Source organism: Diceros bicornis (assembly GCF_020826845.1).
Source record: "Diceros bicornis minor isolate mBicDic1 chromosome 3 unlocalized genomic scaffold, mDicBic1.mat.cur SUPER_3_unloc_2, whole genome shotgun sequence".
NCBI lineage: Eukaryota > Metazoa > Chordata > Mammalia > Perissodactyla > Rhinocerotidae > Diceros > Diceros bicornis.
The window spans coordinates 52,179-78,419 of record NW_026690898.1 but is presented as its reverse complement, the minus strand read 5'-3'; the positions used below and the strand labels follow the sequence as shown (position 1 = coordinate 78,419).

The 26,241-nt window shown below is 40.7% G+C and overlaps 1 long non-coding RNA gene across 2 annotated transcripts in view; it reads right to left on the bottom strand.

The window, feature by feature from the left end:
* Positions 1-24,411, bottom strand: part of LOC131402047 (uncharacterized) — a 50,547-nt gene extending 26,136 nt beyond the window's left edge. Inside the window, exons 1-6 of one of the 2 annotated variants that reach the window (XR_009218214.1) lie at positions 24,318-24,411; positions 21,592-21,713; positions 20,445-20,543; positions 17,237-17,436; positions 16,721-16,865; positions 6,453-6,508 (exon numbers count right to left, since the gene is read on the bottom strand). This is a non-coding gene — a long non-coding RNA (uncharacterized LOC131402047). Of the gene's footprint in view, positions 1-6,452; positions 6,509-16,720; positions 16,866-17,236; positions 17,437-20,444; positions 20,544-21,591; positions 21,714-24,317 lie in introns of those variants that run through there. The other variant, XR_009218215.1, reaches the window with a different exon arrangement.
* Positions 24,412-26,241: the final 1,830 nt, after the last annotated feature.

Sequence of the window (26,241 nt, the reverse complement as noted above, 5' to 3'; positions counted from 1 at the left end):
TCTTTATATAAAATTAGCTCAAACATTCCAACCTTTATAATCTTATCAATATTTACACTTTTACATGTTCTTAATTCAATTGTAGCCTGAGTCGAGGTCTTAAGGCTATTCAAATTTTTCCCTTCCTTTTTCTGGCCCATTTTTGTGTACCAATTAAACAATTGTGTGAGAGCTCTGAAAACATTCTTTTGTCCCCCAATTTAGAAATTTTCCTAACTCAAAGGATCTGTGTCTGGCCATTGATGAGTAGGATCTTCATTTGTATATTCATTCTAATAGTGACTCAATCCAATAAGCCTTTTTAAGGAAAGATCTGGAAGTAACTTTCCACGCTTAGAGTAAATCTTTACCTTGGATGCAAGAGGCATCCCTGGTGAGGGCGCAGATGATGTAGCCCCCATGATCCACAGAATTCACTCCCAAAGATATTCAGAGAAAGTAAAGACCTTCATTGCACAGGCGGTAAGGATGGTGTAGTGAAAACGGTGTCTCAGGTCTCCCACAATAGTGTGGGACGCCTCCAGTCACAGAGCCGCTAATCTGTGACACGGGGCAGGTGATATTGGGATGTGATTTTTCCAGCACTAACAAGCAACGAAGGTTAAGACAACAAAAGCCCTTATGGACTGGGCCCTTTATGACAAACTCCCCAGAAAGGTTGGCACAGCCAGACAAAGAGACAGTTCAGAACCCCAGCCTACTCGACTGGCCACCAAGGGGCACGCTGGTAAATGCACCTTCTGTATGGTGGAGACCAAGGAGAAGATTCTCACTGGTCACAAAGTCAAGTTTTCTCAGGACACAGAACAAGACAGAAGGGAAAAGGTCATCCGGTTTTTTTCTTATGTGCACAATGACAGCTTTAGCCACTCCTTAGGTCTCTTGGAGCCAGAATAATACCTGGGGGGGAAGTGCCATGGGGTTAGGGACTGTGTGCTTTACAGAGTACCTTGCCGTTGCACGGACATTTTCTTGGAGTTGGCGGGGGACCTGAATCATCTACCCCATTCCGTGACCCAACTTATCCTGTCATGGGAGTCTTCTGAAAGTGGCAAGCACCCTAATGGCTCTTAACTGCTCGACTCGTGCCCACCAAATTTGAGGCCATTTTGGCTTCCAAGATGTCCTTGGCAATGGCCTTCGCTTCATGTGCATATTAACCCACAGCAAAGTTTGTCTTAATAGACGCCAGTCTGGTGAGACTTGCAAACTCACCAGTCTGTGGGGACGGCCCAGAGAGCAGGCTTATAGGGCCTATGCCTGCGTTCTACCCTAAGGTATTTCCTTCTTATCACACATGATACAAAAGACAGACACAAAAGAGAAAAACAGAGACTATCTCTGGGAGGAAAAGTGATCAAGATCAAAACCAAGAGTACTCTACCAAATTTACCAACGTCACTAAAAGCACAAGAAACTAGTTTCCCAAATATTTTCTCCTGCCAATCTAAATTTAGAAAGAGAAAAAAATTCTCACCGCTTCCTTCCACCAGACTCCACAGATAGAGATTCCTGGTGGCTGACGTGGTAAGAAGTCTTACCTTCTGCCTGCTTTCATCAGGCATTCCCGTATCTCATCATCTGCAATAGTCCAGGGAGAAGGTAGTTCTTCCAGCCAGAGAAGGCAATTTGCCAGCCAGTGTGGCCCCACATTGGGCGCCAAAACTGTCGGGAGAGAGAGAGAATCTCCCTCTGCCATTTTCTTTAAGGTTCTTATGGCTGGCCAAATAATTAACCAGACAGGTTAGCAGGAGAAAATAAAACCAAGTTTAATAACATGTATACATGGGAGAAACTCAGAAATGAGCAACTCGTCCCTCTGTCTAAGCTGTCCGCTTAAGTATTGCAGCTAAAGGTGAGGAAGGTGTTGGGGATGGGTAGTGGTCTGGGACCTCAGAGGGTAAGAAGACAACTCACATGGAGATAGAAATGCAAATGTTTGCCTGACAACTCTTCTCAGGGTCATCTATAGATAATGTGGTCAGGGAGAGATAGAGTTTTTGATAAAAGAGACTTGGTGCCTTTCCTATTGTAACCTCTATCCTACATTATCTTTACAGCCATCATGATAATAACTCCTTCTTGAAACAGATCTTTTGTTTTAAATTCTTTAGGCAGTTTGGGAGGGGAAATTCAAATATTCTTCCTGAGTTCTCTGAGTCCTTATTGTCTTCAGCTCGAAATAATCCACATACCAGAGTGGTGCCTCCTGGGGTAGCTTGCCCTGAGCACCATGAGCTCCCTTCTGGTATTGGTTCCCTTTTTCGATCTGGATTGCAAATCCTATTTCTATTACATCTTGGAATTCTTGTACTAATCATAATATTCAAACTGATTGTTGTTTTCTTTACTCAGTGCTGTAAGACTGTCATGCAAAATAGAGTAATGATGGCTCGGCGACTTGAGATGGCCAATCAATCTTATAACCTTGGACAAATATCCTTTTCTGATAAGGACTATGCCTAAAATCTCATTGTAAACTAATCTTTTAAAAAAATGTTAAATTATTATCATTGCTACCGTACTTGTTCTATAATTGTGCACAATGTACATAAGGGGCTATAGTATTTTTAAAAAGGCGCATATGCAATGTTTGTGCAACAACCTAAAATTATCCAAAACCCATGAAATACTTTCTCTATTTTTATATATATATATACCTCTTTGCTTGTGCACAATATCCGACTAATTCCCCACAACGTGGACAACTAGACAAATAGATGAGATAAAAAAAAAGCCTGGCACCCAGGGACATGATAAACCCAGGGAAGAAGGCAAGCACCCTGGCACCAAGGGACAATATTTTGATCATCAATGTTTTCTATCAAAAGATTATAGATCAAAAGGGGGAAAACGATAAATAAATGGCAAGCAATAGGATATATTGGAGCATATGAGGAAGCCATTTGGTGTAAAACTAATTGGGCCTGACCTTGTTTTTTTTTCCCCAAAAGGGGCCTGTAGCTTCTGTTCATCCAGATATCCGCTTTAAGCAATTAACGTGTCCCAAAGACAAAAGCAATGCCCTTAAGATGTAAATGCAACTTCACCACATTGACATTTCCTTAAGGATAAACATTTCTCCCTAGGCTAGGATTTGATTGCTGTGCTCATCCTGTGACAACCCAACTTGAGACAACAGCCACGCCCATGGAGACAGCACATCTGATACCCACAGTGTTCATCAATCCAGGTGCCAACAGGTCAATGTCGTGGCTATTGTAAAAGAGACATTGCAATCACATGTGGTACATGCTCTTTGATGGTATATAACCACTCTGTACACCCCACTTATTTGGAGTGCTCCATTTCTTTGTGAAAAGATTCTCCCGGGCTATATGGTCATCAAAGGTTGACTCATAATAAACTCACCTCAATTAGGTTGTATAGATTTTTTATGGATTATTTGCGTTGACATTCTATTTGTCCCTCCAGTATCTAAACACAGTACCTGATACCTTGGGGGCACTCAGAAAATGTTTCATGAGTGAATAAGTATGTGGGAGACAACACTGGCTGGAGCAGAAGGGGTTTTTTGGGAGTGGTAGAAAATTCGCTCACGTTCCTACCATAGTGGTTGAGGCTGTGAGCTTTGGACCAGTTTGTCTGGACACTAATCCCAGTGATCCCACTTTTAACTGGGGAACTTGTGCACAGTATTTAGTCTCTGAGCCTTAGTTTCCTCATCTATAAAATGGGGCTACTGAGAACTCCTGTCTCATAGGGTTTTAGTGAGATTTAAATGCATTAACTTATGTAAAGTGTTTAGAAGAGCTCTTGGCGCATAGTAGGCATTAACGTGTTGGCTGTTGTGTTATCATTATTGCTCTTATATCTGAACGATACTCTGGTTTTGAAAAGATGTTTTCATAATATAGTTGATCCTCATTATTTGTGGATTCCGTGTCTGCACAATTGCCTACTAGCTAAAATGTACTGGCAGCCCCCAAATCAACACTCACAGGGCTTTCTTGTCCATTTGCAGATAAGTGCAAAGTGGTGAAATATTTGATTCACTTGAAGTACACGTTCCCAGTTGAGGGGAACAAGGTGACGCTCTGCCCTGTTGTTTCAGCCCATACTGTAAACAAGTGTCCTTCTTGCAGTCCATTTAGTGCCTCATTTGCTATCTTTTTGTGCCTGTGTTGGTGACTTGGCTGTTTAATATGTCCCCCGTGTGTAGTGCTGCAATGCTCCCTGGTGTTCCTCAGGGCAAGAGGCTGTGACATGCCTTTATGGAGAAAGTATGTGTGTTCAACAAGCTTCTTTGAGACACGAGGTACAGTGCTGTTGGTCTAAGTTCAATGTTAATATATCAACTATATATTAAATAAGGTGACTTTAAAGAGAAACACACAGAGAACAAGGCTATGTATTGATCAGTTGAAGAAAATGTGACTAAGGCTTGCAGGAACCTAACACTGCATTTCCTGTAGGAGCAGTGGGTCATATTCACTGATTCAGTGTTTCCAGTGACTTTATAGAATGTCACACTGTGCATAACAAGAACTGACTGTATCTTATGTAATCCTCACATACTCCTTTATAGCAGGCAGAGTAGGGAACAGGGTGTCTGCATTTTGCTATTAAAGTAAGGCTATTAAAGACCTTATGAGGCAAGTAGAGAATTTAAAATGTCTTGTGCTCAGCATAAGAGACATGAGTTTTTGAGCAAGGAAGATCTATGATGCACTGATGTTTAAGGAACAATTACCTGGCAAGAGAATGTAGTATTGAGAGGAAGAGGGAGAACTGAGCCGGAAGAGAGGACCAGCTGTTAAACTCTCCAAGTATTCCCATTCCTAGATGAGGAGATTCGGAGCTAAGGTTTTGATGTGATAAAGGAAAAATGGCAGCCAAAGGATGAAATAATTGATTTGGTAACCATATATAGGGTCTAAATTAGGCTGTGGTTCTCAAAGTGGGGTCCCTGGACCAACAGCATCAGCATCACCTGGGAACTGGGTAGAAATGCAAATTCTCAGGTGCTGCTGCAGACCTGCTAAACTGGAAACTCTGAGGTGGGGCCCAACAGTCTGGGTTTCAACAAGGCTTCCAGGTGCTTCTGGAGCCCATCAAGTTTAAGAGCCAATGAATTAGAAAAATGATTCCAACACGTCACCATGCCCAGGTAAGCCACAAGGCAGGGAGGTGGTATTTGTTTGGAGGATAAGATGCATTTTAAATTTTAGGAAAAAGTAGTTCTGCATCTGTTTCAGTGTTAGGATTCCAGAGATGCCATTTTAGCTCTCTGCATGTGAAGCTCTTTTGTCCACAATATGTTTTCCTTTAGAGAGCCCTTGCTAAGTTATTTACCACTTCCCACATGTTCTGAGAATCCCTTCTTTCTTGAAATCCCCTTTCAGACTTGAAAAGGTACTTTATTTTTGTGCACAATCTCCTCTATTTAAAATCTGGATTTCTCTTCCTATAGGATCTTGTATGGCACATGCAGCCTTACTGTAAATTTGGAATACGATTGGTTTCTTCCAAAAGCTTAGAATGTTTTAGAATTTAGATCCTGATGAATAGAGAGTTTATATGCTTCCGTGTAGGATTCATGTTTTTCATATGACTAGAGGTATCCCAACTTGCCAGTAATGTGGCCTTAGATTTAGCAGAACTTGAAAATCTGAATATAGTAGAAAATGAATTACATCTCTCATATTAACATTTACAAAATAAATGATCACAATGTTAACTTACCAATAAGCACTTTCTATATTCTAGTCTCTGAAAGTATCTTGCTTACATAATAAACATGATAAAGTTTCAAAGAGGAGCCAATTAACTTTTGAGCAAAAGCTTGACTTGAGTGTATCTTGGCTTCCTTTTTCACAGTTGTAGCCTTAATGTTATAGTAATGTTTTCTTTTTTTGGGTATCAGATAATCTTGTATTTGGTGAACATTTTAATTTTTAATGGCCACTTGTATTTTGTGATATGCATGTGTTCAAACAATCTATAAGAACTAACCATTACCACCCACATATAAGATTATATTGGAATAGAGGAATTATGGCTGACATTGTATACAATGGTTCAGCCAAAGCAGATATCAGACTCTACCACTTACAATGATTTAAGGTTTTGAAGCAGTATTTTTAAATACAAATAATCTCAAAATTGGTAATATATAAAGTGTATTACTTACAGTGTTAATCTGTACAAAATTGCAAAGATCACTTTTTCCTTTTCAAAATTTATTTGTTTCAACTTTCAATGGTGAGAACCTTACTGTTGGGTATACTGCTGCACAATTACTGGACATGCTGAGAGTTTTTTGAAAAGTGTAGAAGTCTAAAGATAATGAAAAGTACATTTCTCAAATGTCAAGTCCCTTGAGGATCTGATAGGCCTCTGTCTAGTGGTACCCTGAAGAGATGGAAGATTGAACACCAGCACAGGACACAAGGGAACAGGCTGCCAACTTGAGGGATTCCCATGGACAACAGAGTGCCTGGCAGACTCTTGCAGATTAAATCTTGGCTTTGTCTATGGGTAGGCTCTGAGAGGAAGATTTTGCTTAAATGACCAAGGAATACACAACCATTTTTCTTGATAATAATACTTATCATGTAAATTTCTTTATAAACCTCTGAATAAAATAAAAAAATATAACTCTCATAGAAATCATCTCTTACTGACAAGCCTCACATCCTTCTCTAGAGAGCTCAACAGAAAATGTCCCAGCTGACTGTGAATTGCTCTTCTCTGAAAGTCAGCCAGCACTTCACTGATAGCCCTGGATAAGGAAGACCAGGTACAATTCTTTGAAGATGTTTAGCTGAATTCAGAACCAAAAATCCTACCTCCAGTTGGCTCCTCTGTGAGAATGGATGGTCGGCCATATTTCACAGGTTGGGCACTTGAGGTTTCAGATGAGCTTAATTGCTCTGTTCCCCAGAGATGGAAAATCTCGACTCTGACATCGATTCAGGGCTGAGATTTTGCAGGTAAAGATAGGGTCATAGAGGGGAATAAAGATTTCAGCAAATTGGTTTTTTGTTCTCTACAGTGGAAATAATTTAAGAAGCAGATAGTCTCTCACTCCAACTTCTCTTCTCTGTTCTCTATCTGTCATATCATTGTAAAAATCCTCTCTATAAAAATTTCAGTTTCTTTCCTTTGTAGTGTGTTTATTATCATCTTTATGAATTCTTTGACTTCACCACTTTCTTGGCACCACAACGCTAGCCATTGAGATATTATTATAGATTCAGTTTTGCAATTTCATCCCCTTATCTCTATTTCCTCTGCCATTTCTTACTTTTAGTTCTTATTGTATCTTATGCTTGAAAACATTTGAAGCTTACAGAGTATATGAGTTCCTTATTTTCTCAACTTCTTATTATCTAAGTGCCCTCAACTATCATTTCTTTAAAAAAGAAATAAAATACATAACAGGACAATACACTGTAATAAATTGACCATTTATAAAATTAAGTTCAACCTGAAATCCCTCTCCACTTAACAGAGACCATCTTTTATAATTCACCATGGTTTAGTTTGGGCAGGGTCAGTTTATCAATGATTTTTGGATGTTTTAAACCACATGAGATAAATAGAGTGTAAGGTAAAATTGTTAATTTTGCAGAAGTTGTAGAATTTCCTGATGGTTAAGGAAGTCGGTGATGGAGAACCTGAATCATATGAAAAGTAGTTGATTAATTAGCACCTGACAGAGTTTGTTAATTTGGTAAAGACATATATGTTGAAAAGATAACTTTGCATATCAGAGTTTTGTCAGAGACCACTGGGAAAATTCATAATATTCTCAAATACTACAAAAAATGACCATTTTTTTCATAAAAGATGTCATACATGACGGCATCATATAATTATGTCAGAAAATTTACAATGAAGAAAATTAACACGAGTCATTTTAATTCTAACAATTTGTTCATGCTTACTAGTAGGTTAAAAAAACTTTTTAGAAATAAAGTGATAAGTGATGTACTTGCTTCATTTTTAATTTTTTTAGTAAAAAAACTTTTTCACATTTTTAAAAAATATTTATTTGTATTTATTTTATGCTGAATTTATTCCTGGGCCCAAAGACGTTTTTTCAATTAACTAACACCAATTCTTTTCAAACTCGCTCAAAAGTTGAAGAGGAGAGAATACTTCTAAAGTCATCCTATGTGGTTAGCACTACCCTGATATCAAAGCCAAAGACACTAAGAGAAAAGAAAACTACAGGTCAATATCTTTGACAAATATTGATACAAAAATCCTCAATAATAAATATTATAAATAGTATCATTATAAATAATAAATACTAACAAACCAAATCCAGCAGCATATTAAAAGGATATAAATCATTTTTAAGTTGGATTAATTTCTGGAATGCAAGGATGTTTCAATATATGAAAATGAATCCACGTAATAAACCACATTAACAGAATGAAGGAAAAAAACACATGATCGTCTCGATGGATGCAGAAAAAGCGTTTGACGAAACTAAACATGCTTTCATGTTAAAAACACTAGAAAACCCTCAGAGTAAAAGGAAGCTACTTCAACAAAATAAAAGCCATATATAGAAATCCACAGAGAACATCATATTCAATGGTGAAAGACTGAAAGCTTTTCCTCTAACATCAGGAAAAAGGCAAGAAGGCCCACTTTCACCACCACTTTTCAACATGGTATTAGACGTTCTAGCGAAAGCAATTAGGCAATAAAAAGAAAGAGCATCCAAATTGGAAAGGAAGAAGAAATATTATATTTGTTTACACATAATATCTTATATGTTGAAATCCCTAAAAATTCCACAAAAACATTGTAAAAACTAATAAATTCTGCAGAGTAATGAGACACAAAATCCACATGCAAAAATTACTTGTTCTTCTATACATTAATAATAAATAATCTGAAAAGGAAATTTACAAACTTTACATTTTTATTTACAATAACATCAAAAAGAATAAAATACTTAAGAATCGACTTACTCAAGGAGGTAAAAATTCCAATGATTTTTTGCAAAAATAGAAAAATCTATCCTAAAATTCATATGGACTCTCAAGGGACCCTAAATCTCTAAAACAATCTAGAAAAAGAAGAACAAAGTTAGAGAACTCACCCTTTCTGATTTCAAAACTTACTACAAAGTAATCAAAACAGTGTGGTACTGGCATAACTACACACAATATACTAAGGAAATAGTATAGAGAGCCCTGAAATAAACCTTTGCATATATGGTCAAATGATTTTTGACAAGGGTGCAAAGACCATTCATTGGAGAAAGGATAAGTTTGTACCAAATGGTGCTGGATAATTGGACACCCACATACAAAAGAATGAGTTGGACCCTTATCTTACACCATATACAAAAATTAACTCAAAATGGATCAAAGATATAAATGTTAGACTTGAAGTTATAAAATCCTTAGAAGAAAACACAGGGTAAAACCTGTGTTTTCGGTTCCAAAATTTGGGTCCAAATGTCATTGCCGACAATGATTCCTTTAATATGACACCAAAGACATAAGTAACAAAAAAAATAACAAATTGAACTTCATCAAAATGCAAAAGTTTTCTGTATCAGAAGATACTATCAACAGAGTAAAAAGGGAAACCATGGAATGGTTGAAAATATTTGCGAATCACATATCTCATAAGGAATTAATATCTAGAATAAGTAACTCCTACAACTCAAAAATAAAAAAGCAACCCAATTTAAAAATGCAAATTGAAATTGAATAGACATTTCTCCAAGAAGATATAAAATGACCAGGAAACACATGAAAAGATGCTCAACATCACTAAGTATCAGGAAAATGCAAAATAAAACCACAATGAGATACCTCTTCACACCCATTAAGATAATTACCATCACAAAATCAGAAAATAACAAGTGTTGGCAAGGATGTTGAGAAATTGGAACCCTTGTGCTCTGATGGTGAGAATATAAAACTGTGGAAAACAGTATGGCAGTTCATTCAAAAATTAAAAATAGAAATACTATATGATCTAGAAATTCCAATTATGGGTTCTGAAATAATAAAAAATATATTTATTGGCCTCTGCCTCCAGTTCTTGGCACAGAGTTCCTAAAACCCTTGTAATTTACCCAGTGATAAGAATACTAGGAGAATCTTTTGTTCTATTGAGGCAACTCTGGGTGAGTTCCTAAATGGCTCCTGGATGGGGGTTGGTCACCAGAAAGACCAAACCCTGATTAGAAGCTTGGAATTTTTAGCACTACCCCTTATCCTCCAGAGAGAGGAGAGTGGCTGGAAACTGAGTTAATAATTGATCATGCCTATGTGAGGGAGCCTCCATAAAAATCCCAGTAGAAGGCGGTTCAGAGAGCTTCCAGGTTGGCAATGACAAGGAGTGCTTGGAGAGTGGTGCATCTGGATATGACATGAAAGATCTGTGCCCCTTCTCACAATTATATCGTTTTATAATAAACTGGTGATCTAGTAAATGTTTTTCTGAGTTTTGTGAGCCACTCTAGCAAATTAATCAAACCCAAGGAGGAGGTTGTGGGAACCTCTGGTTTATAGCCAGTCAGTCAGAAGTACAGGTAAAACTTGGGCTTGTAACTGGCATCTGAAGTTGAGGTGAGGTTAGGTGGGTGTGCAGACTTATGGGACTGAGCCCTCAACCTGTGGAATCTGATGTATCTCTGGGTTGACAGCATCAAATTGAGTTGAATTATCTAGCGACCAGATGATATTCCAAGAATTGCTTGTTGGAGGTGTGCAGAACCCTCCTACATGTGAGAAAATGAATCTGAGAACACCATTTATGGGAATACACCCAAAAGAACTGAACGCAGAAGTATAAAGATGTATATATACTCCTGTGTTCTTCACAGCATTATTCAAAATAAGCAGAAGCTGGAAGCAAGCCAGGTGTCCATCAACGGATGAATTCACAAAAAAAAATGTGGTGTATACACATCGTGGAATACTATTCACCCTTAAAAAGGAAGGAATTCTGACACATGTTATGACATGGATGAACCTTGTGGACTTTATGCTAAGTGAAATAAAGCCAGTCACAAAAGGAAAAATACTATATGATTCCACACATATAAGGTACTTAAAGTAGTCAAATTTATAGGGATGGAAAAGAGAATGGTGGGCAAGAGGGAGGGATAACAGGGAGTTGTTGCTTAATGGGCACAAAGTTTCAATGCAAGGTGAAAATAGTTCTGTGGATGGTTGGAGGTTATGGCTACACAATTATGTGAATGTATTGAATGTCGCTGAACTGTACACTTAAAAATGGTTACAATTTTATGTTATGCATATTTTATGACCATTAAAAATTAATTATTTTCAACAAATGAACAAACACTAGCTACATGCAATAGCATGGATGAATATCACAACCATAATGCTGTATAAAAGAAATTATATTCAAAAGGCTATATATTTTATAATTCCATTTATATAAAATCCAAGAAAGCAACAAAACAGAGGTCTGGCTTCCAGTAATGGTGGAGTAGCTTGTTGAACTAACACTCTCACAGATAACAATGATAAAATTTGCGTAAATCATTATATATACTTATACAGACTCATGTATCTATATCTAATACAGATACAATAAATGTGTATATGTGTGTAGGTATAAATCACTTCCAAAAACAAGCAGAACTGAGAGGGAGTCTTCCCTTAAATGATGGGAATTGCACCAGGAGCTATTTGCAAGCTTGAGTCTTTTGCCTCAAAGCATTCCGAAATCTGTACTTGGCCCAGACTGTGGAAAAACTACAGTCTTACTTGTAATGTTAGAGGATATATTTTGGGGCTGACAGAGTAGCTGGAAAGTTCGGGGAGAAATTCTGGAATGGAGGGAGCCACAAAGAGGAAAATCTCAAAATATGCATGTAAGTCTCCCCCCCACACACACACCAAATTGGCAGATCTTTGAACAACACACATGCAGTGTAGGCCACAGAGGGCCTAGTGTAAAAACAGCAGTTGGAAGATGAAAGAACTGAATGAGGATTTCAGCTATGTCCACTGTAAATGAGATAGGATTGGAGTTTTAGTCCAGCCAAGTTAACTCCCTGCTAGAAAAATAACAACACTCTTCAAAGGAATACAATAGAATCCAGAGTCTCTATAACTATCTTTCATGATTTCCAGTACATAATTTAAAAGACTCATGAGATTTGAAGAGATAGGAAAATATAATCCATATATGACCAAAAGCAGGCAGTAGAAACTATCCCCAAGGTGTTGCAATTAGCAGACAAGGATAAGAAAGCAGGTATTCTAAAGATGATCATGGTGGTAAAGAAAAATATTCCCATAATGAATGAACAGACGTGGAAACTCAGCAGAGAAGTGGAAATTACAAAAAAGAACCAAATAAGAAGATGAAATAAAAAAAATACTTTTGAGTTTACCAGTAGATTAGAAACAGTAGAAGAAACATGAAGATAGAGCAATAGAAATTATCCAGTCTGAAGAAAAGAATGTAAAAATCTTGAAGAAAAGTGAAGAGAGCCTTATGACCTGTGAGATGATTGAGTCCCAAGCAGAGAGGAGAGAGACAGAAAAATTAAATGAGGCAGAAATGCAAATCAATAAGTAATAGCATAAAATTTCAAAAATTTGGTGGAAAATCTAAAATTTTAGATCCAAGAAAGTCAGCAAACCCACAAAATAAAATATAAAATAAAACCCTACTTAGGTACATGATAGTCAAGCTACTAAATTCCAAAGATAAAAAGAAAATCTTGAAAGCAGTCAGGGAAATATAGATATACAGGGGAAGACATTACATACAGGGAGAAATAATGTGAATGATGGATGATATATTATCAAAAACAAAAGAAACAACTCAACAACGAAATTACATCTTTCAAGTGCAGAAAGAAAACCCAAAAGTCAACACAGGATTCTATGTTTAGCAGAACTCACTTTCAAAATGGAAACAGAAGCCACAATAAGATACCACAGAACTATTTGCTGGCTGAAATAAAAAATAAAATTGCAAATACCACATGCTGGTGAGGAGTAGGAGCAATTAGAACTGGGAATGCAACATGATAGTTGCATTCAGAAAACAGATGAGCAGGTTCTTATAAAGTTAAACATACACTTATTATATGACTCAGATATCCCACTCCTAGGTATTTACTGAAGCAAATTGAAAACTAATGTTTAAACAAAAATCTTTGTGTGAATATTGATAGCCATTTTATTCATAATTGCCACAAGCTGGAAATAAACTAAATGTCCTTCATCAGGTGAATGGGGAAAGAAACTGTGGACACTGGGACATTAGAATACTACTTGGCAATAAAAAGGATAAACTCTTTTTTTTTTTTTGTGAGGAAAATAAGCCCTGAGCTAACATCCATGCCAATCCTCCTCTTTTTGCTGAAGAAGACCGGCTCTGAGCTAACATCCATTGCCAATCGTCCTCCTTTTCCCCCCAAAACCCCAGTAGATAGTTGTATGTCATAGTTGCACACCCATCTAGTTGTTGTATGTGGGACGTGGCCTCAGCATGGCAGGAGAAACAGTGCATTGGTGTGTGCCCTGAATCTGAACCTGGCCTGCCAGTAGCAAAGCGCACGCACTCAACCACTAAGCCATGGGGCCAGCCCCAGGATAAACACTTGATTCACACAACAACATAGATGGATCTTGGATACATTTCTCTAAGTGAAGGAAGCCCGATTCAAAAGGCTGTACAGTATATGATTCCATTTATATGACTTTCTAGAAAGGTTGAATTACAAGGATGGAAAATGATCAGTGGTTGCCAAGGGATGGAGTAGGGGAAGGGGTTGAATACAAAGGGATAGCATGAGAGAATTTTGGAGGTGAAAAAAACAACTCTGTATAGTACTGTGGACATGGATACATTACCATGAAGTCAAAACCCATAGAACTGTACACCGAAAAGAGTGAATTTTACTCTGCAAATTTTAAAAATCAATCAGAATGCTGGGGAACCCAGATAGAATGCAGTGAAAAATGAATCCCACTGTATTACAAGCATGTGACAAAACCACACTGAAGGGGTGGGGATGAAATGTCCCGACCTATGTAACTTTGGAAGACAGTGTTTTGATGGGATACTGTAAAACTAAAGTACTGGACCCAAACACTGTACTCTAGGTGGTGAATTTGTTTTTCATAAGGGTATGGATTAGCAATTCTGAAAGTAGTTGACACATTAGTAAATATATTATAGGTAATTGGAGTTAAGTTTCTCACTGTTGGTGAAAGAAATTACAAATAAACAAAAGGAGAATGCTAGAATAAACTCTGTGGTGCTCGATTGGAGTTGGAAGTATCAGTATGAATCCATGTCACTTTTAATATGTCTACTAAATAGATAGATTGATAGATAGATTGATAGATTGATAGATAGATGTGTATACCTGAGTTTATATTCATACATACATTTCCAAACTCTGCTGAGAGGGTCTAGAAGCAGTGACACTCTAGTATTAATAAGCACACCTCGCTCCCAGATCTTGTTTTCTAAATATCATTCTCAAATAAAAAGAACCAGGTTTTCTTGGAGAAATGGCTAATTCTAGGGCTGGAGATGGAAAATACAAGATGAGCCTGGATCATCTTGTAGTGCCAGAAAGTAAGAAAGTCAATTAAAAAAAAAAACACAGAAAATGATGGGACGTGTCAAAAGGAATCAATCTGAAAGACTTCCCAATGGCTCAAGCTGGAAAACTGTGAGCAACAAAATAAATAATGGTAGCATTGGATTATTACCCAGAGAACAAAATAAATATCCACGAGGCTATACTGATATAAAAAAGATTAAATAAGAAAGGAAGGAAAGGAAGAAAGGAAAAAGGGGAAAAAAAGAATGAGAAAAAGAGAGAAAGAAAGGAGGAAGAAAGGGAGAGGGAGGGCAGGGAATCTTCCTCCCAGAATTCCAAATAATAAATGCGGCTGGACAGCATGAAATAGAAAATCGCCACTAGAACACCACAGTAATAATTACTGTGGAAAAGACTGACCGGTGAATGCAAAAACTGTGGATGAAACTTAAAGAAGAGACAGTACATTTGCAGAGTCTCAAAGCATTTCCTTCCAAATACTTAACTTTTTTATCTTAATTTCTCTAAAAGACCTATGACTATTTAAAGCAAAAATTATAACACTGTATTGTGGGATTTATAACATGGGTAGTTGTAAAATTTATGACAGCAATAGCACAAAGGACAGACAGAGGTAGATGGAACTGTTGTGTAGCAAGGCTTCCATATTTACATTGATTAAATTGGTGAACTATTAAGTCTAGGTAGGCTGTGATATGTTAAAGATGCATATTGTAATCTGGACCAACCACTAAAAAGTGCAAAGGTGTGTAACTTAAATGCTAATAAAGAAATTAAACAGCATACGAAAAAAGTTTGTACAAGACTGTTCACAGGAGATGACCTGCATGTCCCCAGGAGGAAGATGAGCGCACTGCAGGGGAACCACAGAGCAGATCGCCCTCAGCCCTGCTGAAGAGCAAACGCTGACACACACATGCTGAAAGACACTCATCAACCTCGTGCAGAGGGAGACAAGCTGGACAGAAAACAATACACGTGGGATGATTTCAGCCAAGATGAATCTATGCTGAAAAAACCAGAACAAGGGTTGCTTCGGGGGAACGAAAAAATTGCCTGGGAAGGAACAGGAAGGAGTTTTCTGGGGGTGATGGAAATATTCTATTCTTAAAGAGATGAAAGCTATCTGGGCATGTTTATTTGCCAAAACTGTACGGTTGAGATTTGTGCCTTTCACTGTTGTACGTCTTACTCCCCCCCCACACACAAAGTACTAAAAGAATAATAAAGTGAGGTGGAAATGGGATGGAGTGTGGATGAAACCAAAATGGCAGATGATTAGTAGTTGTTGAAGCTGGGTGACAGGCCTACCATGCTATTTTGTTTATTTTGTATATTGTTTAAATTGTTCTGTGATAAAACACTTGTATAAGAAGACAAACTCGATATACAGTGTTTGCTGGTAAGATATCAGTTACCTTTGGGGAGGAAGGAGGGAGAAAGGGATTGCTGGGACCTGAGTGAAGCTGGTGCTAGTTGTTGGTCACACAAGTGTGTTCACTTTGTAATAATTCTTTGAGATTTACGTGGATGACTTCTGCATATATTTCTGTACACATGTTACAAATCAATAACCATTTTAAATCCTGCATATTTGCACAAAGATACTAACTCAATATCTAAGAATAACAGCAGTGTTTTGTTTTAAAGTGGAACACATTCACTTATGACACCATTAGATGGATTTTAATACTTCCAAGTGTCTATTAATGCCCTCATCCTTGCGTTGGCCCCTAGGTCTTTCCATTTTTGCCTCAATTTGGTAAGTGGCATGGATTTGAGGTTTTATGATGCTTTTTCCAGCAAGGTCCACCCCCACCACAATGCTTACCAAGGCCTTGACACCTAGCACAATGCCGTGTTCACAGCATGCACTCAAGACCTGTGGGACTGGGTTGAATGAGGAAAAAAATGAGGAACACCTGATGTTCGGAACTTATGTCTAGGTGCCATAATGTGAGTGAGGAAATTGCTAGAGTTTTTCGATAGATTTACTATGCTTTCTAATTTTTCCTATTTAAAACAATGGGAAACATGGTCTCCAAGTTCTTTCTCAGAGAAAGTCTGACATTTCAGGCACAGATTACTGACAATTATTAATGGCATGTGATTTTCCCACCTCATCTTAGTTTTAAGTTTTTAATTCTTTACCTTGGAAATGACCTAACTTTGGTTTTTCCAAATCTTGTAGTAATACTGATGCTCCAGAAAGTCAGGCCACGGGTATTCTGCTGTTGTTCGTCCTCCCTGCAAAGAAGTGGAGATGTGCATCCACGCAACTGAGAAGCGTGTGGTGCTGTAGTATTTGGAGTCAATCAGAAAAGCTAAATGGAAAAACGACTTCAGAGAATTACCACCATAACCCCCCACAACAACAAATTATTTTGCTTAATTATTTTGTGATTCTGAGGGTATATTTAAACAGGGATATTAAAACTAGTTCCCAAGAAGCCAGCCCTATAGTAGAGCAGAAATTGTATATTACCTTCCTGCACAAACTTGCCTAACATTGTGGGGAGGACCAATGGGAAGTTTCAGTGTTGTTGCCTGTGTTAATGAGGCCAAGAGGTCCACACTGGGATAAGGAAATCCAGTGAACAAGCCTGTGTGCAGTATGGGAGAAGGGGCATGCGTGTGGTCCCATGAAGTGGCTTAAGGGTCACTTACAAGTGCACCTGAGTTTCCTGTCTGTATAATGCAGGAATTGGGGTTGTCAAATATGATGTTTTCTCCTTTTTATGACATGGCTAAGGGCAGTCGTTCTAAGACGTCTGATCAAGGTATGGGCCCTTCAGGCAGGCAGGGTCCAAAGGGAGGATCTCTGCAGCGACACTGACCATGGGGTTCAGAGGGAGGATCATGGCAGCCTGGAGGGATGGAGGGGATGATAGGACAGGTGGCCTTGAAAAGGCAAATTCCAGGATGCCTGGCACCCGGTATTTCCATTTTAGATATTGAATTTACATTTCAAATACTGGCCAGGGTGCTTCCACCAGGGCTGCAAGCATCCTCAGCAATAACCAGGCTGGTGAGCCCCACCCCTACCTGAGTACCAGCCTTAATGGATGCAGCCCAACCACACTATGAAAACTCTGGTGGGCAGGGCATGGAGAGTAGGCGTGGTATAGAGAAGAGGTGGGGTAGAGGGTGGGGTGGAGAAGCAGAGGGGTGGGGCCCAGGGCCGGAGGAACAAGGCGAGAGTGGGGGCCACAAACTGTGCATGCTAGGAGCTTTCGTCTCTTAACTGCTCCTAGCTGGCAACCTGTAGGGCTGCAGGACTACAACTCTCAGGATGCTCTGGGCATGGGGCGGTGCCTAGGCCTGGGGGTAGGAGCAGGGCGGTGTGAGCTTTGTCGAGGGCCAAACCGCCGTTGGCTGTGGACTCTGGTCCTGCACCCGCTCCACGTTGACTGAGTCTTGGAGGGATGTGACGAGACGAGGGGGACCAGAGAGTTAGGAAGGCATGGCAGCTGCATGGCAACTGCTGGCCTGCAGCATGCAACTGGTTTTGTCCAAAATTGAAACCTGACTCGCACCTCTTCCCCACGGCCTCCCCCTATTGCTTGAATCCTCCTCCCAACTGTGTGCCTGTGGGTCTTTTCATAGCCTCCTACCTAGTCCAGGTTCAAGTGCTTCTCTAAACTGCTTATAGGAACTGGTTTGACATCCCAGAAACTTTCCACTTTGCCTGCTGCCCTCTGTCTTCTCCAGCCAAAGTGCCATCATTTCATCAGCTTTTGGGAGACATTTGCCCTTGTGGTCCCTCTTGCAAGCACAACTTAAGAGCTTTTCAGCTTGGTAACATTGGCTGTTTCTTGCCTTTTTCACAGATGTGGAAGTTGAGACATCTGTGAGGTTAATCACTGGTTTCCCCAGGATCCATTAAGAGCAGAGGGGAACAACCTCATTCTCAGGCAAGTATCTATTAGGTCATTTTCACCAACACATTCCAGTGCAGAGGACTCCGAAACAACATCCTTAAGATGATAATAGCTTAACAATTTTTCCCTTTAGATTGATCACCTAATCTCAGCTGAGGCCTGAGTGACCAGTCTCTCAGGGACACGGCTGGAGACTCTGATCCCTCAGGAAGAGAACAGTGGTCCAGCTTTGGGTAAGGGATGTTCAAGGTAGACAGCACTTGTGCAGCATTTGAAACTCATCAGCATTAACAATTCCGTTTTGGATTCTGGCAAGGTTCCTGGATAAACACGCCTAGGGATAGTCAGATGTACCGTATTCTTTAAAAATTGATTAGAGTAGTGAAAGGAACAGAACATAAAATATCCTGCTTATTTGAAAAAGATGAAATGCAAGCAAGAACTTCTTGTTAATTTTTTTTATGCTCATTCTGTTGGCTGTACTGTACGCTTGAATGCAGAAACAAAAAATTTGAATTGCCAAGTTCTCTTTTCCTGAGATTGGTAAATTAACTTAAAAGTCTTATTGAAACCTGTAGAGGAATGATTAGCAGCTTTCACGATTTATGTCCTCTCTAAAAATCTGGGTGTTGATCTACATGAAAAAAAGTCCTTGTTTATATTACACACCCCAATAGGTTACATTTCTGATTCCTGAATGTGGGATATTATCAAAACAACTGAAAAATCTGCTCCTGGAAACTGGACTCTGTAATTATGTCAAGAATTTGCCTCTTTATGATTAACGACACGAATTCTTTAACATTTTTGTAAAGAACGGGTGAGAAACTCTGCAGTGTCTCTGAATGTGGCAAGATGGGGAATTCTCTTTAGACCACATCCTCGGGTTCTTCTCTCGTGTTCAATAGACCCGGGTGATAGTCCGTGTGGTCAAGTGCAGCGCAGCTCCCCCAGCCCCCAGTGTTCCATCCTACTCTGGCCTGTCCCCTCTTCAGGGGGTTCTGATGACACTCGTCCACAAGTGTTGGAAGGAGACATTGTAACATGAGGATATTCATCATCTTAAAACAAGGATTAATGGAGAGGAAAGTCTCTGGGTCTGTGTGCTCCGATGCAACTGCTGTTGGGGTGTGGCTGCAGTGACCACTGTGCTCCCAGCAGTCCCCACAATGGCTGTCTCAGACGTTTGATCTCCTGGTGCAACTACTGCAGCCGTTGACAGAGCTGGGAGCTCGTGGTTCAGTGTTTTCTGTCAGATTTTGTGGCTCTGACCCTCCTCTGCTCGCCTATTGCCCATTCCTAACTGCTGCGTTGATTGCTTTGTAATTGTTTCCTAGGAGCCACTGTGTGTAACTGTATTTCACAGTGTCTTTAGGGACCCACCCTCACTACACGAGTCACTGTACAACAGTGTACCTGGTGTACCCCGTGTTCGTCCTCTCCAGTGGAGCTGTGAAGAACCCTGCTTACTTGGAGTTCCTCTCATTCTCATGCTGCTGGTGCTGCTTCTGAAGCTGGGTAGCTCGTCTTTGGTTTCATTAACATTATACTTTTCATCAATTATTTGGAAGTCGAATATGACTTTGTTAATAATGTGGACACTGCCTGTCACAGGAACTTTTATGTATCTTCCCCAACAACTCTATGAAGTAGGCCTGTGATCCCCATTTTACAGGAGGGGACACTGAGGATCAGAGAGGTCGAGTAGCTTCCTTCACTTCACACAGTTTCTTAGTACATTTTGAGTCTCCACCTGGAATTCCGCCTCTCAGGTGTGTGCACTTAGCTGGTGTTCCACTTTGTGCCTCTCTGCCAGCCTCCCCAAAGGCACACACTGCATCCTGAGTCCATTGTCTGCTTGATGGCAGTCACCCTGCACAAACCGGCTCCTGGCAGGGAGTGGACTAGCGGGGTGTGGTCTTCCGGCTTACCCTGGGCAGGTTCTAGGTTCATTGCGAGAGCTGGAGCAGTGGAAGATACTGACTGTAACTCACCTGGAATGTTTCTTATGTAGAAATACTCCACTGACTTTTTGCAGGTGTCATGTCTTCTTTGTCTTCATTGCTCCTCTGGGCTTTCTCCTACAGTCCATGCTGTGCAGTAACATAGAGAACAGAGACTGGTGAACATAATACTGTTGCCCTGCACCAAACGGTCACATCACTCATTTTTCTAATTATGAAACAAATACACACTGTAATAAAAGTCAAATTATACTGATCTATGTAGAGTAAAGTGAAACCTTCCTTCTCTGCAAACTCACTCCCCTACTCAGAATGAACTATTGTTAAGAGGTTGCGGCTTATTCTTCTGGAAATTTCCTATGAATTTATATATACACAAAGTTTTTTTTTTAAACACAAATTACATAACGACATCGTTTTGCAATTTGCTGTTTCCCAAACCATATATCATAGACCTCTCTCCTTATCAGTACACATCACTCTAACTTACTTTTTTAGAAGTTTTAGAGGTATTCCAAAGAATAGGTATACCATGATCTGTTTATATCTTCTTTGATAGAAACAGGATTACATCCAGTTTCACTATTATACATAATGCTGCAATAAGATCCTTGTATGGAATTTATTAAACTGGTATTCAATTGCTCAATTTGCTTCCTTTCCTTTTAGTCAGAGACTATGATACATTTTTAACATTTTTATGGGAATTATTTTATAGGGAAATTAATTTTATCACTGAATAATGACATTTATGGGGAAACTGGACTTCAAGCTCATCCATCTCAGTATTCTGGAGAAAAATTATGAAACTTAGAACATATTATGCTCGCTCCATCACATTCTAACAAGTCATGTTAAAAATTTAAAGTTGTATCTTTGAATAGCCTCTACTCTTTCTGTTCAGGAGGATGAATTTTTCTTGTCTTGAAAACTTCTGACTCCAGGGGCTCTCAGTTGGCCTTCAGAGAGGATAAGATATTGATGTTGTATCTATTTCTCTTCAGCTGTAGGTTGCATCTTCTAAAGATCATAGAATTGAACATGGTCCAATCTATATATATGATTTGCTTCAAAAATTCAAAGTAATGAACCCAAGATAGGAATCTATAACTTTAGTTCTTAATAAAGAATTTCCTTTGATATCATTAAGTCTCTGTGATTACTAGTAAAAACTCACCTATGGGTGAAGAGATGTGGTTCTCCTGGCAATGTCTGGCTTGAACATCCATAGCTAAGCCTGCCACATCTGTAGGTAGATTAGACTTGACCTTTTGATGACCTCTGCTCTTGTTCTTTGACCTGGAAAATATAAGAATTTAAAAAAGCTGGTGTTACTAGCACTGAATGCTAGAAATGCCCATTAAAGAATGAGTTTCATTTGGTAAACCAAAGGGAGTATAAGCAGAACAAAGTATTTAATATCTATAAAATTTCAAAAATTTCTAATTTTTTAAAATATAACTCTATTTTTGCCAAAGTGCAAACTGTGTATATATGTATGAAATATCCCTCTGTCTATTTCTTAAGTTTTTTTCCATTGATTTGATGGATTTATCTTCTAATCCGGATTCCAAGTGTGAAAGAACATCCGAGTCCTTCAAAGAAAAGAAGCCATTGAAATTTGATTTTCTTTTAGCTCCGCATCCCACCGGTTTGAGGAATAAATGATAATGTAATGATACAGTGATTTTGAAATCTAATTGTTAATTAGAGGGGTGTAAGGGATGATTGAATGGTGGTTCATCCCCATGGTCAGAGGTATTGTACACATGGACGTGTAAACACGATTCAGGAAGCTGTTTCAGCCCTGTGACATCCCTGAGAACCACAGTGCAGGAGGATCTAGGTACACAGCCGTCTGCCTCGATCTCCTGGGGTACATGTAGATCCAGGGGTCTTGAGAGTGGCTTCAGAGCAGCTAACTTTTATCTATTTCTACCCTTCCTTCTCTCCAGCTTATCTCAAATAGTCCTGACTATCATGTTTCAAAGTAAGACCAATTATAGTTATCTACCTGAGTTTCTTGTTCATTATTGCAGAGTAATAATTAAGGATACCATTAAATATCATTTAATTGACCTAATTAAATTTGTTGTAGCTTATAATTGATTAGAACACTAAGTTTAGTTCAGCGTATGATTTTCACCAAATGTATTACTCTGCTTACAACTGCCATGTGCCTCACTCCTCTTAGAAATCTATCTTTGGCCCATCACAAGATTTTAATGACTCAAATCATCATAAATTAAGATAATGTACTGTCTTTTGGATGATAGGGAGGCATATGGGTCCATTTTGGAAATATGCCCATCTGTCTTTGCTCCCCATGGGAAGTTTCTGGTCACTAGGTCTCCAGGTGGCTTTCATAATCCCTAGTTCTGTAATAGCTTGGTGCCTTTCCTTCTAATTGGGGTAGAAATAAAAGAGATCAGAGAGACTTATTAGTTTTGGTTGCATGAAGTCTTCTATGAAGACCATCCATGCATATTGTTCTGGATAGCTCTCTGTTCCTAAGACTACTAGTTACTTTAAGGGCTTGACGGGAACTGTGAAAGGTCTGATATTTTACCTTACCTGCTAGCTAATGTCAGCCTACCATGGTCTTATAGATGATGGCAAAAGACACGATACCCATGGGTCAGAGACAAAGAACTTAATGACACAGCAATAGCAGTGGCCAGAGTATCAGCATTTGCACCGGTTCACTGAATCTCACTTCCTACAGTGTGATACAGTGTGGGGCAGGTGACATGCAGAGGGTTGCAAGATCTCAGAGCCTAAGGAACTCAAATCTTTGATAACGGGCAGGATGTCTGCTAAACATTGCCTTGGGGGTGTGTTATTTGTATTATACTGGGTAGTAAGCAAGCCTGCCCTTTGCTCCAGAGGAGGCCACTATTTCTATCTTTCAAGGCTGACAGCTCTACACACATCCTTGAAAAGACAGCCTGGTCTTACTGGCTTTCAAAGATAAGCTTGAATGAGACTTTACCATCATTCAGTTCTTCTGTTTCCATTATTGAGATTGTGCAAATATGCTCTTTTCTCTGTAGAGTTCACTAATTTTATTCATACATAAGGGATACCTTTGGTTTTATTTATTAAGTTGAAATTGTCTTATTAGAGGAAATGATGAAACTATTATGGGTTGGATCTGAAAATATGCTTTTCCCGGAAAAATGTGAAAGAAGATCAGTGCTCATAGAACTTTGCCACAAGGAGCTGATAGCAACTTAAACGATTTTAATTTGAATAGTGTTTTATACAACTTTCTTCCATTTACTTCATCCTCTCTGCTTCTTGTAACTTCCATATGGGAATGGGGCACTTTCAGGGATTCACTGAACTCATTTATAATATTAAAATTGTTTTGTCTGTTGTGTTTTTTTTTTATTGAGGTAAAGTTGACATACAAAATTATATTGGTTTCAGGGGTACAATGTAATGATTCAATGTTTGAGTGTATATTGAAATGATCACCACACCACCACCAGATGGGAAGCATTTCAGTATTTTAATTGGTAAGACTGTGCTCATGCACGTCCATGGATCATCAGTTCCATGGCATTCCCTGCTGGAGCCCCCCACACCCCTGTCCTGCCTCATCTTTCAAAGCTCCAAACAGTGTTCCCACCCCAGCAGGTGGTGGTAATGTAACCACAGCACACGATTGAGGAAAAAATCACAACCACCCAAGGCCAACACACTTTAAGGTCTCGGGCCCAGTTGCCCCATTTGGACGAGTTGGTAACACCAACACTTAGTGTGTAAACTGGAAGATTGTCCAAGACCATGGACCACAGAATGACATGGGCTCAGAAGTCACCTTGGACAGCAAGGGACAGTGTGAGGTCACTCACTGACCAAGATTATGGTCCCTTATCCTGGCAAAGTAGAGCTCACCCGGGATCCATCAGGCCAAGCCAGGGAGGAGGCTGTGGGCCTTCTAGGGAATATCTGCCCTAAAGGGAATTGCATAAGAAAGGCAGGGGTGCTGAAAATCCTACTCCACAGGGAACAGTCATGTTTATGGAACGAGGCCCAGTAGTAGCCTTAAAAGCTGCGTCACAAATCTTTCCTCCTGGATACAAAACAAGCAGGAAAAGGAATTCAGAGTCCTGATCAAGGATCAAAGGCGGATTCAAAGCTAGGTCAGGGGTGAACACAGAGCCCCTAGAGGGGCCTCAAGAGGGAAAGTCATGCCTGCCTTTAGTCCATTTGCAAATGACCTTCCTCAGTCCTTGTCGTCTCCACGTGCACGTTTTGATCTTTTACATGGTTTTCCCCACTTAGAGCTGATGCAATCCCAGAGATTGAACTAGAAAACTACAAGTTCCTAAAATTTGGTTAAAAGACACCTCAAGAAGAGAAGCATAAAATGTTCCCTGGCCCCCAAACCCTCTGGTGCCATCTGCCTGTCTCGGCACTTCTGACTCCACAGAGCCTTTCCTACATCTGGGCTGCCTGCCGTGGCAAAGTGCAGGCGTGGGGTGAGGCCATGGCTTTGTCTTTCCAGGAAAAAATGAGCCCCTGGCCGAAGCAGCAGGCCCAGGCAGAGCCTTGAGCTTGAAGCCCAGTAGGTCTGTGGCCCTCAGGGCCAGAGCCATGCTTTCAAGGCAGGGAAGCGGCCTGCAAGCTGAGTGGGAGTGGGGGAGGGGAGGGAGACAGCTGAAGCCGAGTCCAGAAGGGCGGCGATGGAAGAGCTGCAGCTGGGTCAGAGCCTGGAGGGAGTTCGGGGCCTTCACTGAGGACCCCCCCCCCCGAGGCCAGCCCTAGGCCCCGGCGGTCGCGCATGCGCCCTTGGCCTGTGCGGTGTGTGGGGGGTTGAACCCAAGCCCGCAGGGCTCCCGGAGCGGCCAGAGAAAGAAGGGCCGATGGAGAGGTAGGCGAGGTGGGCAGGGGGCGCCACCTTACTCTCCTCAGCTCCCTGAGGGAGAGAGAGAGAGACAGAGACAGAGAGAGAGATCCCTGACCTCTGAGTCTCTGCCTCCACCGCTGGCTGGTGCCAACTCACGCGCCATCCCACTTCCAGCCATCACCCCCACGCCTGCCCCGGGGCCAGCCCCACCACAGACAGGCCGGTTGGTTCCTGCTCACCTCTGTGCCGTCCCTTCCCGACCTGACCCCAGTGCAGGGGATAAGCTTCAGACAAGTCTTTCCATGTCCCTCTGCATGACAATAGACTTCCTCCCCTCTCCCATTCCACAGGCCCACCCGGGACATCCACCTTTGTCATTAGCTCAGGAGAGGATGCAAGATGAGAATCTCTGCTATTGTGTGGGGAGACTCAGTTTCCCGGGTTTCCCCCATGGACACATGTTCTTCAGCTGGGTCTGATTTTCTCCAGACAAGCTGTCTTGGGAAGGATTTGGCCAGCACTAAGAACCTGAAGGGAAAGGGCGGAGGGGGGTTCTCTCTCTGACCCCGACAGCCCCGAGCTGGGTCGGTCCCTCAGACCTGGCCAGGGGCAGCCCATCCCCCGGCGCCCTTCCCCGGGGCATCCAAGGGCAGGCTCAGCGCCAGCCCCACCCCGCTCGCCACTGCCCGACCATCGTCCTCCCTCGGGGGGCCTGGGCAGGACAGGGACCCGGCTGTGGGAGGCCTCCAGATCTCAGGCCTGGCACACCGTTTACCAGGCTGCTTCCTCCTCTGACGGGGGCCCAGCACACGCCCCAGGAGACTTGGCAGCCGCCCTCAGGGCTCTATCCTCTGGAACTCGTCCCCTTGGAAGGGGCCTGGCCCAGGTGCCAGGTTCGGCTGGTCGGCCAGCCTCCTTTGGAGAAAGCAGGCAAGCCGAGCCAGGCTGGCAGTGGCCCTGGCGTGACAC